Source organism: Pleurodeles waltl, chromosome 7 (genome assembly GCF_031143425.1).
Source record: "Pleurodeles waltl isolate 20211129_DDA chromosome 7, aPleWal1.hap1.20221129, whole genome shotgun sequence".
NCBI classification, from domain to species: Eukaryota; Metazoa; Chordata; class Amphibia; order Caudata; family Salamandridae; genus Pleurodeles; species Pleurodeles waltl.
This window is the reverse complement of record NC_090446.1, coordinates 60,737,522-60,757,320: the sequence shown is the minus strand read 5'-3', so window position 1 is coordinate 60,757,320 and position 19,799 is coordinate 60,737,522. Positions and strand designations below refer to the sequence as shown.

Below are 19,799 nucleotides of genomic sequence, written 5' to 3'. Positions count from 1 at the left end.
TTCTTACTGAGAATTATTGGCAGGAGAACAACCAGTGACTGAAATGCCAGACACCATTACAGTCTCAGTTCAAACAGTCATATAACCACATGATCTCATCAACACAGAACCCCTGTCCAGCATCCCTGGCAGCCACAGCAGTCCACTGAAGATTAAAACTCTCACCAAAACAAGTGTGAACTCCAGCAGTGGCACTAAACCGTTACCAAAGTGGCACCCCATGCACAGAGGTGGCACAAGACGTAGACTGATGAAGAATTCCAGCAACTGTGATGACTATGGTATCGCCTCAGCCAATGGCTCGGGTTACTATTTACTTGTGTACCATGACTTGAAATGTAAAATAAATGCCATAAATGTAAAGATTTCATTGTGTTTAAAATGTCACTTCTGTTTGTGGAATTCTTCATCTTTCACTAGTCCGGCCCTTTACCTTCATTGGGGTCAGTTACAACTTCCATTGGGAGCTTTGCCTTTTAGTATGAAAATCATTATGTACAAGATAGTTTTACCTCCAAAATGTTACATAAAGAAGTATTTTGACACTGTCAGGATGGCGGAGGACATTACCCCCAAAATACAGAGGGACGTACAGCAGCAACATTGTGACTTGTTCGCCGGCTCAGCAGACAATCCTGTTGATAGACCGGACCCACTGTCATTGCGGTTCCTGCCAATGTAGGGAATGTTTTCTAGACTGTGAGTCAGTCATGACAGGCAAATGTTTTTTGTGTTTGTAAACTCCCTAAACTGGAGTTGTTTTTGAAAGTCAAAAACCCAATGACCCCCGTGTCTCCGAGGGAGTAGAAGTCATTTTTGCCTGACCCTTATTGTCATGGTTTTTCCTTGTGATGAAAGACCACAATAACAGGCATTACATTTTACACCCTAAACTGGGGGTACGGAGTAACGCCCCTTCTCCATCCAGGTATCAGAGGAAGTATTTTGAAAATAGTCGGAACAACAAGAAAATCAAGCCAAGAACTAGTTGTCATATTTAAGCACACATGAGGTCACAATAGGATCTGATGCTTCTCCTAAGAGTTTATCACATCCTAAGCCCAGAAGTCCATCTCCTAGAAGGGCAGAGATTAAGGCGAGGACTATAGGCAGATTTCACTGTGCAGTAGCACAAAATCGTCTAGTGCGGGTATGAATCACACATTTAAACTACCAAGTGGGTAACTAACTGGCTCTTATGAAAGATACATAGGCTAGGTTCGAAACGATTAGTCGAAGGGCTAATAAGGTTGTGTTGGTTTAGATCATTGAAGATGAAAATGTTCGCTCACTGGTTGCTACTCTACGGAGTGAATCAAAGACTTGCCACACTCTACCTGTGGTCTTACACAGGCAGTAGCGTGGCATCCGTGGAACCACAGCAGCCAATCTCAAGAGCTGCCATCACCTGAGTTAATGCTATTGTTGACGATCTGATAGGTCATGAGATAAAGCGTCTCTGCAGGATCTGGGTGGTGTTAGCTTCATGATTGGATAAGGTAATTTGCCCCTATTGGTCAAAATTGTCATTAAATAGAATAATCAGTTAAATAAGCCTCAATCTTGAGACAAAGAATAGGTTAGAAACCATAAAGGTTTGTGAAAGGATAAAGGTACATTACAGAACGCAAAATAAGATTAGGGTCAAAATTGGTAAAAATGAATAATAAATCAAATATAGCAATTTAGCATCAGGCTCAGTCAGATACAGCAAGAGATCTGCGATAAAGTCAAGTCTCAGAAAAAAATATCAATATAGTCCTAAGTATGAACAAACTGAAAAGGGTCTGCTCTCTAATAATCAAAAATGACTCAATAGCTCATCTCCAAAATGTGGCCTTTTACAGGAAAATTCACAATAAAATCACACAGTCAGCATTATGTGAATAAAATGTTGCAAGTCTCAATCACAACACAAAATTAAGTGGAACAGAAGCAAGCACCATTCTCTCAATGAATAATACATAATTCCTTCTGGACCTGATGTCATTAGGTGTGACAGTAGAATCTAGTTACACACAAAGCAATGGCAGAGGCGCATAGTGACCAGACCTCCTCGGATACAGAGAGCAAAGACCTTGCACAGTTACATCTGGAAGGAAAGCTCCTCCAGAGGTCATCGAGAACAGCATGACAACACAAAGCACTTCATTAGTGCACATTTTGCTGCATGTGATGAGAAGAAATGAAAACATGAACACATAAAAACGAGTTGGAGTTGGGCCTAGTTTAGGACTTGTTTGGTGAATGTTAAGAAACCATGAGTTTGCAAAGTGGCTTTTTTTTGTTTTTAGTGCAAAACATTTATGACAGAAAGCAGACACTATTTATTAATCAGGATTATGTCTCACACCTGCCTCTTGGTTCGCTGTTTAGATGAACTTCATATGTGATCATATAACATTGGCAAGGGATGGTCTGAAACGGGCACTGCAGGTCATGGACTTTGAGGCATTGGTGTAATTACCGCAAAGGATTTGTCCTAATCAAGTCTGTATTTTAATTCTTTATGTAATATCTTTTTAGCAAACGACAGCTCTTTTTGTCAGATTTTCAAAATTTCCATTGTAGAAAATGCATCTAGCAAAGGTCGCTCCCCAAATCACAGAGAACTGGGTATCATTGCATAACAAAATCTATCTTTCTTATGATGGATCAATTGACATCCTTACTTACCCATAGAATTACCAAGAGCCATCATGGTTCACATTCTGCCTTAGCAAAGGACTGGCATGTCAGATGTGTGTTGAATTAAAATAAGAAAGATCCATATACAAATTATTAACACCCTTTTTTTAAAGTTAGGAGTTAAGCCATTAAGAATGCTCCCTTTGTGGGCTTCAGCTACCATTACAGGGACACACAGGGTGCATTCTGGGGCAACAAGCCCCCTGCCCTTCGGAAGCAGTTGCCTTCCTTCCACCCACGCCCTGTGCCTGGGCGTTAAATTCAGCGCACTGTGGGTGGAGAGTAAAAGAGCCCTTATGTACCGATGCTGCAGCACGGCTCCAGCTCTCTCTGCACATAGCAGGCCCCTCCCCCTTCTCCACCAAGGGGGGAATCTAAGGCCTAACAAGCATTGTAACAAAGAAATAAAAATGAAACTGAAAGGTTTATTTTTTTCAACTGGGACTAGCATTCACCATAAGTGAAGGAAAGGGAGAGGCCAGAACCATGCAAGAGGTAGCGCTGCACCGTGGCAACGACACTGAAGAGCTGTGCAAACGCTCACCGCCGGTGACCTGAGTTCAGTGCCCTAGAGGCGGTGCCGGTGCTAATAGCTTTATTGCCCTCACTTGCGGACAACAGCTGCTGTTAATTACCCTCCCCTAATCATGGGCCTTTTCCTGCAGCTCAGGCACATCCCTTCAGGGAAGGCAATAACCCCAACAGATATGGGCTATAATGTTTAATTATTATAAAAATATTATAATAATTGTTATATTTTCTTGTCTGTTTTTTACCTGCAATGGTACTTCTTTATTCATATTGATTAGCCTCTCCTTGTGTGGAATCCACTGTTGTGTTATTGTATTTGTTGGCCTGGTTACTCCATTTCCCCAATCTGTATGCAAATCAAATACATGTGCTCTGTCCCAAAAAAGGCCACCAACTCCATAAAGAAATGTGAACTCTGAACCAATGGTCTAGACAAAACTGTACTATCTCTGCACATGCCCTCTGGACCATGAGCCTCCAGAAACCTCAACTTCCATAAAACCTCAAATGTTGTCTCTGGGTCGAAGGCTAGCATATTTTCTACCTGCTTCAAAAACTGACAGAAGACACTTCTACAGGGTCCCCCTTTAAGGAAAGCCTCAGTTTTAATTCTCAAAATACCTTCTTCTGACCCTTTCGTGCCTCAAAATATGCAAGTTCAATGATTACTGATTCGCACTAGAACTTAAATTGAAAAGAAACTACTGCTAACCTGAAACTCCCGGTCGGCACTCAGAGCTACATGGGAACTGCACCACTCCTAAACTCTTTTATGCTATTTAGCAAAAAGGATGAATGTGCAAAACTTTGATTAAAAATCAAGAATAGCTATACAAGCCTCATGGCAAATTTCAGATAATACAGCACATGTCAAAGCTTTGGTTATCATGTCGCAGTTTTCACTCACATACATCCTCCAAAAGAAACATGTTGAGGACAAGCTCACATGAATTAAAATGAACTTTCCGTTGGCATGTCCACTTAAGAATCCCACACTTCCCTTCAAATTTGACCCCACCACCAAGGATCTCAGGTCTCCCCTCAAATGTTTCCAACCTTCCCATGTCCGCAGTGAAATGGTACTATCCCTGCTTAACTGAGACTATATAGTCATCCTGTTCCCCACATTATATATACAAAGCTCTCACATGGACTGTGGTGGAAATGACTTCAAACACTTCATCCTCTCCTCACCCCAGAAAAAACTCTCGCACAGCATCTCATTTCCATCAAATGTTGCTCTATTGCTGGATTCTGCCAAAATTCCTTAAGGGGTGGTGATCTCTCAGCTTCATTTTGCATGAAATCTGCTCATCTTTATAGTGTACAAATCTGGAACTGACCATAACCACGGCACCTACACATCTACAGTGACCATATGGGATCATGTCTTTCTCCTTGAAGGGGAAGGAACCCTCTTTCATTTCATCTTTTCATATTGTGTCACATTTACTTGATATTGTTGTTCACAATATCCTCCTTATTCTGTTAGTAATTAATCATTGCCGGAGTCTCTAGGCACTCACTTCCTCTAAGATACCTTACTACCCATAGATTCCCACTTTCTATGTCACTTTTCAACGCTTCCTTGTTCATCCAGATGTCCTACCGATAGAGCTTGGAACTAATTTCTGTTCTATAGCTATGCTCATCATTGATGATGTCACTCAGTGAGGGTTCAATATCCCCTTTTTTTTCAATTCTGATCCACAAGGAACCAATACAGTTTTCTCATAAACAACACAAATCTCCTCTACATCAGAACAGTTTCGCTAATTCTATCCTGCAGTGATTTTTATTGCATGACTCCATGTTTTGGAGGTAGTTCTGTAGCCCTTTAGTCTCCTCTAAATCCCCTACTAGGACATTTACAAACTTTTATTTTTTACCATGAAAATGAGGTGGATACGGCACATTGGACTATCTTATAACGTATATCCTGCCAACACTTAGGTTTAACTGTGGCTTTAACAATGGCAAATAACCTAATAGGCTCAATAATGGATGCTGCTTCTCTCCACTGTTTATTGGTTTCACTGTAGTTAATGAAACCAATTCATCAATATACAGTTTCATTTACAATCAACACACAAAGAAGTCTGGAAAAACAAGTCTACAATTTTATTACATCAAAATAAATAAAGTTAAAGAAAATACCAGTATTTGGTTATTATGCCTCCTTATTTGAAATATCAAAGGGCCTTAATATATTTAATGACTCGACTGAGAGGTCAAAAACGGAGCGAGCTACACAGAAGAGATGTTCACCGGATCAACTGCTCAACACCTGCTCAATTTCCCATCCTAATGTCCTTTGCTCTAACACTGTATGAATATTCATCCAAATTTAACAAGTCTGTAAAAAATGTCTCAGGTGCAACATAATTATGAACTCTTATGCACCAAATGTTAAGTTTCCTGTCCCTGCCAATTTAAATGTACTCCTGCTTGTGTTCTCCATAAATTATATCCTAAGATAATGTATTGTCTGCTAAACAAACACCCCTTTTCTAAGATCAAAATAGATTGCCCTACATGTATGTCAGTCAAGGTCCCAGCTGGCTCCTGGAAAAAAAACCTAATCCTCACAAAAAAACAAAAAACTGTATTTTCAACCACAGGTACTTCCTTATAGACGTCAAGAGAAGTTGACCATTTCTGTTATAACAACAGAAGTATGGAACTATCTTCTTATAAAGATGTGAACCGTTTAATTACTTTCATAAAGGCAAACAAATTCACCATTTCAGCCAAGATGTCTATTCAAATTGATGTTTTGCGTCTGCCTGACATCTTAAGGATGCGTAGAGATTTAGTAAGCAGCTAACATTTTATGAATGTCATTAAGTATAACGAAGATAGCAGATTGTCCTAAAAGTATAAAAATCAATTTAAAACAAGGACAGTAAAATTATGGTCAGTGAGCCCCATGCAGCGCATTTAGGCTTATTCTCTGTGGGCGACACAGAACAGCTCTGACAGTTTTGAGGTATTGAAAGTTTGAAACATGAGACTTTCTGAATATATTAGGGATGTTCAATTATTTTACAACCTATGCGAAATTCTTAAAAAAATAAGGAACTTTGCATAGTTTGCAAAGTTTTTTGTTTAAGGACTTTTGCAACAGTTTATGTTTAATATAGCAGTATTTCAAAAAGGCTTCCCAGAAGCTGCACGTCGCAGAAAAAATAGCGTAATGTCAAGTTGTAGAGAAGAAATCTGCATGTTTTTTTTATCAGCATGAGAATATAATGCAATAGCATGACCAGCTCAGTAATTTTAACACTGTGGGAGGGATCACTCGGGGACGCAGGGTGTTTGAAGTGGACACAAGAAAGGAATGATTTGTTTATGACCTTTCTAAGTCCTTCAAGCAACTTTGCTTAACACTGTGTGATTCTGGAGGCCATGTTAGGTGGGGTCAGGACATAAGATCCGCTCACCGTCATATATTGCTCTCCACCAAGAGTTCTATAGGGAGGAGTTCTGTTCTGGTCTCCAAACTCCAGTGTGTTGTTGGAGAGCCGGTTGCCATTATCTTCTAACTCTGGACATTCTCAAATACAATTTTTCCTTTCTCCACTTTCATGCTCACTGGCTAGAACTCTACCACCTCTTTGTTTCCTATCTTTATTAGCAATCATAAGCCTGCGTCCCTACCCAACAACTTATTTTCTACAGCAAACAACAGTCCTTTTCAAATTTATTCACCATTGTACACTCCCCCTCTGAGGTGTTCCACATTATTTGATCAACTCTTCAATAGCACGGTGCATCTTTTTACTCTGAAATCAGCAACCTTCTCCAACTTTAATGCGCCATCTACCTACTTTTAAACTATATCTTGCTCCATGGAATATGTCCCAGTTGACTAAATGTTACAACTTCCATCCCAAAACCCATGGTGGTCTCTGCACAGCATCTTCCAATGTACCTCCAATGACTAGAACGCATGATTATTGCACTTCTGCATACCGTACCCTAACCACTTGCATTCTCATCCAACTTTTATTCCACATCCCATCACCACCACTCTCTTCCTTTCTGGACTTTCTAATGCTTTTGATTCACCACATCATATCCTAGAGGGACATCAAGGGCAGAGAACTCTCCTGGATTTCCAGTTACCTACTCAGCCAGGCTTCCTCAGTGGGCATACCAGAAGACACAGTCCTCTGAACGAGCATCATCTCAGCTCCAAAATATAATTTCCTTATTCCATTACGTCATCTATTTGCCAATGAACAAGTGGCATTCTACACAACTGACATCCGCCAATGGATGGCCTCATGCTTTACAAAGCTTGAGGTATCCTTAACCAACATCATACAGTTATCCATTAAGAACACACTTATTTCACTCCATTATGTCATTTCTCTCGGACACTTTTGCATCAAAGGTTAGGGGTGTGTGCCGTCAGCAACATGTGACTCTACACAGTAATTACCCCACCTGCTGCATTACCCCACATCCACCTATTCAACACAACCATCTTAGGAGAACAACCTCTTACTGTCTCTTCAAAGTCGAAGAAACATTCTACTATCTATAAGGATCCAGCTGAAACTCCTAAGATATGCTCTGACATCATACAATCTTCATCTAAGATGGTTCAAAGTGCAAATAAGGCACTTTTGCAAAATGCTGTTCATGACTGCGACGTACTACTTCGGTTAAACGATTTCCCTTTATGCGCACCATCACCTTTTTGCTAACTCAACGAACACTATGTTCTCGCCCCTAAGGCACCTTTGCCTTTTCCACATTCAGGTAATTTGCTCTCCTGTTTTTACCTCACTGGAGCATCATCCCTATCCTGTCATTCACCTGAAGAACCTGAACCATGCTGACTACCTTCACAGTATCTCTACTACCACAGCCTGCTGCAAGTTCATCCATACACCAGCTTCTCTAAACCAATCCAGCAGAACAGCTCACCCCGTCTTGTCCTCTGACCCAATCCCTCTCTTCTGTCAAGGGAATGAGGAAATGTTGCCCACTCAGTTATTGTGTTTTACGGTGTCCTCTTCACAGCATTTGTTGCTAGCACGCTCATGAAGGAAAGAAATACAAACAAGTGCACAAAATGTGTCTCCTGGCCAAGCGAAGGTTCCATCCTCTAGTTCTCTTTGCAGAGCTGCATATGGACCAATCATGGAATGTAAAATTTGCAGGCAAATCCACATTGAGAAGATATGCAGAGGCATGAGGTCAGAACACAAGTGTGTGTGTAATTATAGAGTGAGTTTGTGAGACACATTGTGTGGTCAACTCATTGTGAGTAGAACTGTGGAGGAAATCAGTAACACACTGATTAGCCAGGGGAATACAACATAAATGGAAATGAAAGGCAAAACTAATGTTTATGACTTTGGTGTATTTCTTTTAAAAAATTATTCAAAGCCTTGTCCACATATTTTTACCAACCGGAAATGATTCCTTAAAGAAATTTTGGGAAAGGAATGTGTTTGCATTGATCCATCGGTCACCTATAAAGTGTTCTTGCACCTCACTTGTCTACGATAGCCTTAGAGCCCGCCATAGCGGGCTATACCAGCCATTAAAGGCCTTCTCCAGTCAGAGGCAAGGGCCTTTAACAAGGTGGACTCTAAGGTTATTAGAACATTCCGCCGCTAGAGGGCAGAATGTTCTAATGACTCAAACGAAGGCCTCACGGAGCCGGAGGGGATTGAAATCCCCTCGGGCTCTGTGAGGCCTTTGTTAACAGCAACAGCTGCAAACAAAAACACTGGAATGTTGGAACTGGCCAACAGAAGCCTGGATCACTCCATTTTTTTTCAATGGAGCTCCCAACATTCCAATGTTCTAATAATCATGTGGAATTGCCAATTGTTAATTTACTCAGCAGGCAGAGCGTCTTCCAATAAAGGCTGCCTTCCTGTCTTCGCCCTCCTGGATGACCTTGAGTCAGTATTCTGAATTTGAATTAACATCCAAGGAACATAAAAACTAGAGCACACAATTCGTTGCATTACATTGAATGGCCTGAGGCTGGGGTCCTCCAGCAGCCGCCAGGTTGGAGGATCAGAATCAACCTCCTTTCATCTCTGAGTCTGTGCTCTGTCCCTGGGAGCCCTGAACATTTCCTTGTGGTTCTAGGTGAAATCTGAGCCATGTGTCTCATGAACAGGATGCACATTTATTCCCTTAAATGCAACAGAGTTTAGCAACACTTGCCTGCAAATGCAAAAATATGTCTAGGTGTGATGTGATGGTGCTTTTTCTCTTACTGTGTCATTTGTATTTAAACTGAGATTGTATAACAGAGCACCCCCTTTAAAAATAATGCAATGTCCACACATTGGTAAAGTTGAAAAATATTTTTTAATTTCAATCTGTCTTATTACAATTAATGGGCAGACCCTGTTGGGTCATTGTGCCGAAAAGGAATCAATCGACAAACAATTCAACAGCTGTTTTATCCATATGAATATAACATAAATTATGAATTCTACATAGTCATTTCACAGTTTTTGTCTGCAACCAACTGTTTCCATCCTAAGAACCCCTGGGATCTGCAGCCCAGTGAACCTCTCTGGAATTCATTGTCTAGGGGTCAATATTGAGAGTGGAAATATGTGGACTGTAATAACCATTGGGCAGGGATGGCTGCGACAGTCCCTCATGTAGAAATGCCTAGACCGGCTGCTTTTCAGCCACAGACAGTTCTACTCTACATAACAGCACATCTGGCCACTCGTGACAATTCTGGACTTTCAGAAGCATCAGATCTACAAGATCCACTATGCATTGCAGCCACTATTTCTTTGTACACTCTTATTAAACTCCAGATGCCACACAGCGACAGTATCGTGTGAAACATTTCTCAATAACTTCTTCCTCTGAAATACTCACCACACTAGACCCCGAGATGGGCGTGCAACCACTTTATGCTATGCCTCACACTGGTGCCACTCGCTGAAGAGTACAGGGCACTGCAAACTCCTTGATTACACTGTATCAAGATTTCATTGTGTGGGTACCAAGAACACGTCTCCATCTGCTTGTTACAGAACCCAGCTGTCGTACTCACATACAGGTGGGGTTACTTGCATCTAGTTACCTCAAATACTTATCTGTTGTAATTATGTGAATTTTGTGATAGCTTGAACCGAAGAGTACTTGAGAAAAAAATTTATCCCCCACGACTCCACAAAGTGAGCTCAGCATGGGCTTAAAAGTCTTCACCGTCGTTCCCAATGGTGGTATGGAAAGATAGACATGCTCAAGGTGGGATGCAGGTGAGTCTTCACACCAATGGCTCTTTGTTCTTCGTGATGTAGTGTCGTTGTGGGATTAAATTAAGAAGACTTGTCCCAGATATGAACTGGACTGCCAGCTCATCACACGGGAGCCTGTTCACAACTAACAGCTGCCAATGGCCTGAATCAAAATGGGTGAGGACACAGTCTGCTCATTTATGGATGTGGCATTTTGATAGCATGAACCTAGCCAAAAGGAAGCAGAGTACTGTACAGAGTCAATTACAAGCATTAAGGCAGCAAATGGTTGGAGAAGAAGCTGGGTGCATAGGAATCTGGATTGGTGCAGTTGTAGTTGTCCAGCAGAACTTAACCTTATGTGAAATGAAATGAGCAACATAAATCTGCTGAGGGGCAGGTCAATGCCGGAGTTACGCTCCTGGTTTGACACTACAGTATTTACTATAGAAAAAGCAGTAGAAAAATAACCAATTAGGCAAATCCACCCCTCGTATATCAATGTCTTATGTCTAGGGTGGCAAGTGTCCAACATTGGTGCTCACCGGGAGAAGCCATGCCACACAGCAGGATATCTGTGAGATACCTTTGTATACAATGAAACTCAAAGGTAAATACTTAAAAAGTCAGCAGCATACGAAAAATCGGACATGGCATCGATTTTTTTCTGGGCCATGAGATTCATCACTGACCCCAACAAAATGGTGCTCAACGAAACCACCCACAATCACTGGAAAGCACCAACATGCACCTTCAGCTTTCAGAATGCCACAGAACAAGGAATTCCACTTAAATAAATATGTTTTCTGGGATTCGTGGCTGTTCTGATGTGCAATAGCTTAAAGAATTTGCAATTTGCACCAGAACCTTTATGGAAGAGTGTTTATGTTGGGTCCTTGGTTTCTTCTATGCCCTGTGTACAGCTTTGGAGAGGTGGGTGTGAAAGCAAACAGTGCAGGCTTATATGTACATGGGTTATGTACATGGTTATGAACCCAACAGCAGTGGCGTGAAAACACTGATCTCAATTAATTTGTGTCAACCATAGTCCAGGGCTGCTTAAGAAGGATGTGGCTGTCAAATAACCCCAAAATGTTATGGGGCAATGTATCATGTTAATACTGTGCACTCACAGCAGCACATTAAACCTCTTGGATAGGCCGGAAGAGAAAACTGGGAGCAAAAACCAGAGGTGTCCCCCACACATCCGGCCAGAAGTAGGCGCTGCACAGAACAGAGTGTTGATCATGAACACATTTATGGACCTCCGGCTAAGGAACCCCTCTAGTCCTGCTTACTCTTAAACATAACACCATTAGCTACCACTACTCCCTCCCCATCTAAATCCCTTGACCCATCTCTTCCTTGTTACTCCTCATTCTTCAGTCCCATGCGTCCTCAAGCCCCACCTCTGCTCTGTCCCTCACCTTACTTATGCACTTCCCTTGGTTTCTTTGCTAATAATCCTTTGGTCCCACTTTTACTACACTACTTCCCTAACCCTTCATCTACTGTACTAATTCCCTAATCCTTATTTTCTGCTTTCTCTATCTTCGTTCTCCTGTTGTCCACCTCTACACTTCATTTGCCATTAAACGCATGTGCTCCCTATGAGCACCATCTGAACAGCTCCTAGCCTCCCTGCTGCCTTTTTTCCAATCTTTGACCCCTTTGACTTCTTCTTCCTTAACCCTAACATCAACCAACCTCTGTCCGGCTTCAGTTCCTCCAAGTGTGCTCCTATTCCATCTTTAGATACTACAACATTCTAGTGTTCCCGTGCTGCACCCGCACAACCACTCCTGCACCCCCTCTATTTCCACTTCTGCCGTACTCTTAATATTGGTTGCCTTTATTTCTCTCCCTTCTCTAGCCCTTCTCACGCCTTGCTACTCCTTTAACCCTACTTCCTCACTAAACCCTCTTCTGCTCCTAATTATACCCTACAACATATCACTATTTCTCCACCGACTTCATCCCTTCCATATCTCCAAATACTTTTCAACCCATCTGTGTACCTGCACCTCCTCCACCACCACCTTTACTCCTCCACTGACTCAGCGGCACAAATAACTGTACCGCTTCATGTCCCTCTCTCTGCTCCCCTTTATAGGGTCTAGTGCGCAAGCGCTCTAGCCTGCTGTAAGCTCTCTGTGGGCTTTAACCATTCCCACTGCACGCCCATCAGTTTAATTGGTTTGTGGACTTGCCTTAAAAATCACTTGATTTCATTTGTGAAACACATACATACGTCATGCCTTTTCCGGTGTTTAGCCCTCCTGAAGCGCAACGGTAAAGTACTGAAAACATACGAGGCTCTATGTTTTAAGCATGGCTTCTGGACTACTTTTTCTGTTTATTTCCTACACAGAGTGATTTCGCTGGGCAGTAGTCGAGTGCTTTGCATGACATCGACTCTAACATGGATAATTTCATAACTGCCGATAGGTTTGACTGCAAGTGACCTTCTGTTTCCTTTTGTGTCTCTCCTTCTCTGTGGCGCTTTAAATCAGCTTGTTTTTGCGTGCTCTGAGAATGCTCTAGTTGTGTCAGAAAAATTTGCTGTTTGCAGTGTATGGGCTGTGATCAAGGTCCAATGTTCTGTGCAAGGATGTGTGTGTTTGTCCTATAATGTCCATGTGATATTGTACTCTTTGCATTGTGCATGGATTACAAGAAAAAACCGAGAAGACTGATAATGTGTCTCAATGACACTGGTAATCACCACACCTGTATCGAAAGCCGTGTTCAGTACTGTGGAAGCTGAATTTTACTTTGTGCATAATTTGTCCCACACTTTCTTTTACGTCAAAAATGCAGTTGCACCGTAATCGAGCCTGACACATCATCTTTACCAATATACTTCGCCAGCAGGCATTTCATTTCATATATTTAATATGTATTTCACTTAGGAAGGGTATGACTTTGATCCTGAGACTGGCTGTCTGTGCAAGTCAGAGCTCAAAATGTAAAAATATTGGTTATAAATCCAACTAATGTAACCACTCAATAATGCCTTTACACCGTGTGCAAGTCTGGAATGCCGAATATGAGGGATCACTTTATTTCACTTCCTTAAACTAATTCCTATCCTAACTCAACTGCCCTAAATTGCAATATAATTGAAACAGTTATAAAAGCTGCATTTCTCAAATGAGAGTCCATTTTGCAGCCTGCTAGAAAATATGTTTTTGTCGTTTGACACTGATGTGGACATGGGCAACCGTCTGTAGTTGGGCCCTAATACCTTTGGCATATACATTCTTTCTTCATGGTAGGTTGGCCAAGCTGTTGGTTTTTCCAAATAATAAGCCATTTAACCCCCCAATTTCATGAAGGGATCAGTGGTTGCCCATGAGGTATGGCAAACCACGTGACGCCTTGTACAGAGAGCCTGTAATTTGTTGTCTGCTGTGGGTGTTAGTGGAGTGGGATAATGATGGTTAGGGAACAACATAATACTCCAATGATGGAGGTAAATGATGTGAAACAGCAATCTATAGAATCAAGAGGCTCACTGGAAATACATATGTGAGCCGGGACTTGTCTGGCCTGTGATGTGGCCCAGTTCAGAGGTTAGCAGAAAATTATGTTGTAGAGTACTTTTCAGGTCAAGCATAGCAGCGCACAAGCACTGCTTTTCTGACATGTTGGTATGCATCTAGGCTTTTAACCACGCCGACTGCACGCCCATCACTATCACTTGGGTTTGCCTTTCACAAATCCTTCGTTTTTGTTGGTAAATGCTTTACGTTTGTCCCTCCTTGGGGCGGTTTTGTTACTGACTTGGACATCAACCCTGTTACATGGGTAATTGCACTTTTGTTGATACGTTTGACTGCAAGAGAACTTCTTTTTCCTTTGGGTGTCTCCTTCCCGCTCACGGTGTGGCGCTTTGAATCGGCTCACTTATGTGAAACACTATTACTTTTCATTTTCAAATTATGTGGCAAGAAAAGTCCGGTTAGGAGGTTACAAAGCTAATAGCTCTAACTCGAGCAAAGAGAGACCCATTGCATTGCAAATGCTTGTTTAATATGCCTCAGTTACTACAACCATTCCTTTTTCCACTTGCCCCTTCTTTAGCTTGTTCATTGTTCTTTTCCTACTCTGTCTCTGACTGTCCTTGAACCACATTCCCACCCCAGCTGTGCTCCTAATTCTACCACAGCCCGATCCAGCTTCCAAACTTACTTTGGCTCTGCTTCCCCTCTACTTGACTTTCAATATTCGATTGCTCACACTGAATCTGCATACTGCATGATTGACTAATCCCTGTACCCATGTAAATAATCTATTTTCACAGGACTGCATATTTAAAAGAAAAAGGGAGGAAGTAAATCTGCAATACTGTGACCCTGCATTTCACCATAGTTACCAGAATCTTTGAAAAATGCAGATGTTCGAAGATGTGAACTACACACAGGTAGATCCCTTGCATGCCATAACACCAGTTTCTCCAGCCTAAAGTGCTGATTTTATGTTACGAAAACAGTGCACAGATTGTCAACAACAATATCTTTCCATTCTTGGAAAAAGTTTTAAATGGATTTAGACATCTTTTATGCAGAATAATGTGTAGTATGACATTCTGGTCCCACTGGAATGTGTGAATTGTTCCTCTGCAAACTTCTGAGCCTGGATTTCACCAGAGGCGCTCCCCGTGGTTCGATGCCACTATGCCATGTAGTTGACTCACCATATTTACAATAGAATGCTGCCGTCCAGCTGCATTTCGAGGAAGAAAATAAAGTATACTTCAGGTCTAAGTTTACCTTTGTGAATTGGGCCCAAGTTCTGCAAAATATGTTGTATGAAAGGAGACCTTCTTCAGACAAGAACAAGCAAGACAGGTAGTCATGGTAAATGATAGGTGATTGTGGGAGCGTTGGATGGGTCAATTGGAGGCCTGTGGCATGGCTGAGGATACTAGTGAAATCTCATTTTGGGAGTGGAGCCAGAGAGGGGCAGGCAACAGCATCTATGATCCTACTCTGTTATGACCTTTATCTTTGATCTTGCTTGCACTGTACCTCCAATTTGGATGCTGCAGAGGCCTCAGCTTCTGGAAATATGGATATTCTCCTCTCTTTCATGTGCAGTTGACTCCTTGCATAGATTCTTCAAACTGGTTCCCTTAATAAGCCTATATCTCTGTGGCCGAGCATGTACTTTTCTGAGTGGCGAATGTTGAAAGCACCGAAGCCTGCCATGTGTACTAGAAATGGAAAATATTTACTTGTAGTGGGATTGTTCGGCACTTACTACAGATGCAGATAAACATCAAGCTTCATGCTATAACACAGATAAGAGACTGCTATATTTAAATTTACACTAGAAAGCCAAATCATCAATTTAATAGAACTTGAAATTCTCAGCAAGTAGATTACATATTCCAATGGCTATGCCAGAAAATCTAGACATGGCTGATATGCATTAAAACAGATGGCTTCAGCACTTTTCACCGAGAGCATGTAGTAACAAATAAGAAGAAGAAACAAGTTGTAAAAGCAATGTGTACCAAGTAATAATGTTTCAACCATAATAGGACTTCACAGACCACTATGGAAAGCGATTTCTGAATCTTACACTAAGATCCATTTTATAAAATAGGAGCCCAATTGTCAATTGAAATCACAGTTGGCCAGCTATATCAGCAAAAACATGATAAGCTAAAAATTCCACTTAAAATCTCCATCCACCTTTTCTCCAGGAGCATCTAACTCTCATTTCGCTCCTTGATGGTCTATTTTACTTTATCTCTTTTCTCCCAATCTCCTAGTTTCTGCCTCCACTGCCCCTCTCATCCTTTTCCCCTCTACGCTTTTCTGTTTGCTGCCGCACGTATCTTCCCCATTCCTGCCTTTCCTGCTCTCTCTTGCTTTTTCTATTTGCTCTTCTTTTTTTTCTTTCTTTCTTTTGTTCTTTCTTTCTTTCTTTCCCTCTTCTCCTTTTCTAGAACTTTTTCTCTTTATTTGCTCCGCACGTCTCGATATTTTAATTCTCTCTCTAGCCCTCATTTTCATAGACTACCTGTGGCAACTGAAACGTTCTCTTAGCAGTGCATGGCCATGAGCAGCAGCTGCCACCTTTCAGTGACCACTGTGCTGTTCGCTGTTCTCCAGTCCTGGAAGCCAACCGTCCTTGGAGCCTTCTGGGCATGGAGAAGTTCCATATGACCAGGAAACAAAAAAGTTAGTTGGTGCAGTATGGCCAACATATCCATGAAGTTAGTTGTCAATTTGTGGACATCAGACTGCATGGATTGGTGGGTTGTACTGCTTTAGGACACAGGACACCCTGTGGACATCTACTGCACTTTCATCACAGTGCAGATGACTTCAATGAGCCGTCCACAAGGCTTGAAAATGAAATGCTTCTGGTATAAACACCAGAAACATCTTCTTTTCCAAAATCAAAGTTGGGTTTTGAGAGAAACGCTTCCCTCAATTCTTATTTTATTTTTTGTTTTGTGTATTTCATAGCATGCTGTGTGTAGTGGTGTCACAACAAAACAAAAGTGAAAGCAACCCGTGCTAATGGAATCTCCTGGGATCCATAAATGTTGTACCACACAGCATTCCTACACTTCTCCCAATAATAACACGCCCAAGTACCCCACTTGTGTGGGGGCCATCACCTGTGAAAGGAAGAGTCCCAAGTGTCACAAGAAAACATCAACATTTTCCAAATTGACACATTCTGGTGATTTGGGTAGCTGTGGTATTTAGGTCAGAGTTCAGCCAGCACCCAGGAAACCTCATCAGGCCCATACATTTCTGGAAATGAGGCACCAAGATCATTCTGCGGTGCAATGGCTTGCATGGATCCCAATAACATTTCTTACCCAGAATGCCCTGCAAACAACAAACTTTCACTAAATCACAGATTCTTCTCATATTTCTCTGAAGGAAAATGACAGAATCTGTGAAGACCCATAACATTCCTACCACCTAGTCTTCTTACACTTCTCCCAATAAAAGGGCACCACAAACATTCACCAAGTGTTATGCAATCAGTATATTAATTGCATATGACCTCATAACAGCAATGTTTTTGCTATGGCAATAAATTAAACATAAAGCGGAATTTCAAAGGAGTCAAAACATTTAGATAAAGCAGATTCATACAATGCAGATCTGAGATTAAAATATATAAAAATCTGAAAATGTTAGAAGATGTTGCACAGAGATGTTTAGAGAGATCAGTTATAATACAAATGCTCTCATCCACTGATGCCCTGATTCCAGCTACCTATAGCTAGAAAGGCAATGCTTGGGGCACTTTGCATTGTCCACGGATCCCGCTAAGAAGAAGACTGCTATACCTACAAGTTAAATTCAAGCAATATAAACTAAAGAGAGAACTGCGCTCCAAGCTTTCACAACTTATACACCTTACCACGAGAAATCTGTAGGAGGCGCTGCTTTATCAGTGCAAGCTGTAAAGCTCTGGAACTCACTACCAGCCAGGACTAGAAGCAACCAGAGCATTTACACTTCAGAAAACAGAGCCAGTAGGGCAGTCGCACTCTCAAGCGCATTCTTTAGCTTACAATCTACAGATTGGAAACAACCCAACCTGCAACTATTTACGATAGCCATGCAAGTTAAGGAGGGCTGACCTGTGGTTCACCCGGGTACTATATAGTTATGTAATTTCACATATTACATTTTGGGCTCACACTAATACTAATCCCAAATCACTCAGCAGTGAGCAGCCGCCTATAACTTACCCCTCTTACATTCACATAAGACATATCTGCTAACAAGGGCTGTCCATCACCAGTACTATGCAGCCAATTAACCACTGGTCACCAAATGAACGGGAATGGAATAACAAACAAGACCTTTTGCACACTCCTAGTCAATCGGAGAACTTTAGTCTTGTCCACCACTCATGTCCCAAATATCTATACATTATAGCTGGTTCTTTCCATCTCACAATGGCACAGAAATGTGACATGATAGTAACAATGCTCATCTCAGCAGACCTCTCCACTTCTCTCTCCCTCAAACCATGCCAGTGCAGGCCCACAAAGACTGGCAGGCAGACTACAATCATAAGAATTGCCAAAGTTGTTCAAAGCTGCCAGCATACTGAAAAACCTTATGCTGCACGTCTGTGTCTCTTACACCTCAACATCCACCACACTGCATCCCATAACACAATAACTATACCTTGGTGGTAATCACACATGCCATGGAGACACTTCCCACTTAGTATGACAAAACATACACAATATCCTTCCAACCACACACCCTATAAGGTGTAGCTTGTTGCCACGTAGGTAGGAGCATCAGTGCCCCACATGGGGCTACTAAGCGCAATACAAAAGCTACAATACAAATCACTATGATATTTATCGTTTATGCATCACCAAGATTTGTTTTGATCCTAGTAAAATCTGTTTCCATCACACTTCAGAATTACAAAACAAAATATGCTTGATTTGTGCTTTCATAACTGCTGATATATTTTGAAATATTTGTGTAGGTATTTAAATGTTGTTATGTATTACAAAACAAAATCGACACCAGACAGTTTTTCTGTTCCCACTTTTACCCCAGAAAGATTGATGCATAGTTCATGTTACAAAATTATCTTACTGTGAAGTCACAGACAGAAAACATCTCCATGATCACTCTTGTGCAGCCCAGGAATGTGACTCCGCCCTGGGCTTACTGCTGCCTGGAACTGCTTATAAGTTGCCATTTCCTGAAGCTCCTCGTCGTGCACTGGAGTTTGTTTCCTTTGTGTACCGGACCTCTTGTTGGCTTGTGTTCCATTTCTGTTCCTGCTTGCTTCAGCCAGAGCCTGCTCCCTGTTTCTCAGCCCTGTTCCTGCTTGCTTCAGCCAGAGCCTGCTCCCTGTTTCTCAACCCTGTTCCAATTTGCTTCAGCCAGAGCCTGCTTCCTTTCCCAGTTCTGTTCCTGCTTTACTTCCTTTTTTGTTCCTTCTGTTCCTGGTATTCTTTTTCTTCTTCCTTACCGTTGGTAACCTCTTTTCTGTGTCTCAGACTTGCCTACTAGTTTCTGTCCTCTTTCTCTGTTATTTCTGCAGCCTCTAGTTCTCTTGTAGTTAGTCTCTTGCTTGTTCATCAGTTCTTAGGCTCCTTTCTAACTCTTTCTCTGTTATTTCCTTTTGGGTTCTTGTGTCTGGTAAGTGTACTGTCAATCCTCACCTGTGTAAGTGTTTTCCTTTGTACTGGGGTTGGCTCCTGATTTCCAGGAGGCAATTCCTGCCCCATCCTTTGTCTAGTTTTGTATGTAGTCTTAAGTGCCTAACTGTGACGGTGTGCCATTGCTGTTTGCCATGAATTGCCACTGTGTCTCCAGC

At 41.7% G+C, this 19,799-nt stretch overlaps 1 protein-coding gene across 1 annotated transcript in view; it reads right to left on the bottom strand.

Moving 5' to 3' along the window:
• LOC138303631 (C-type lectin domain family 2 member D-like) overlaps positions 1-19,799 on the bottom strand; it is a 62,352-nt gene that overhangs the window by 9,583 nt on the left and 32,970 nt on the right. The window lies entirely within an intron of this gene.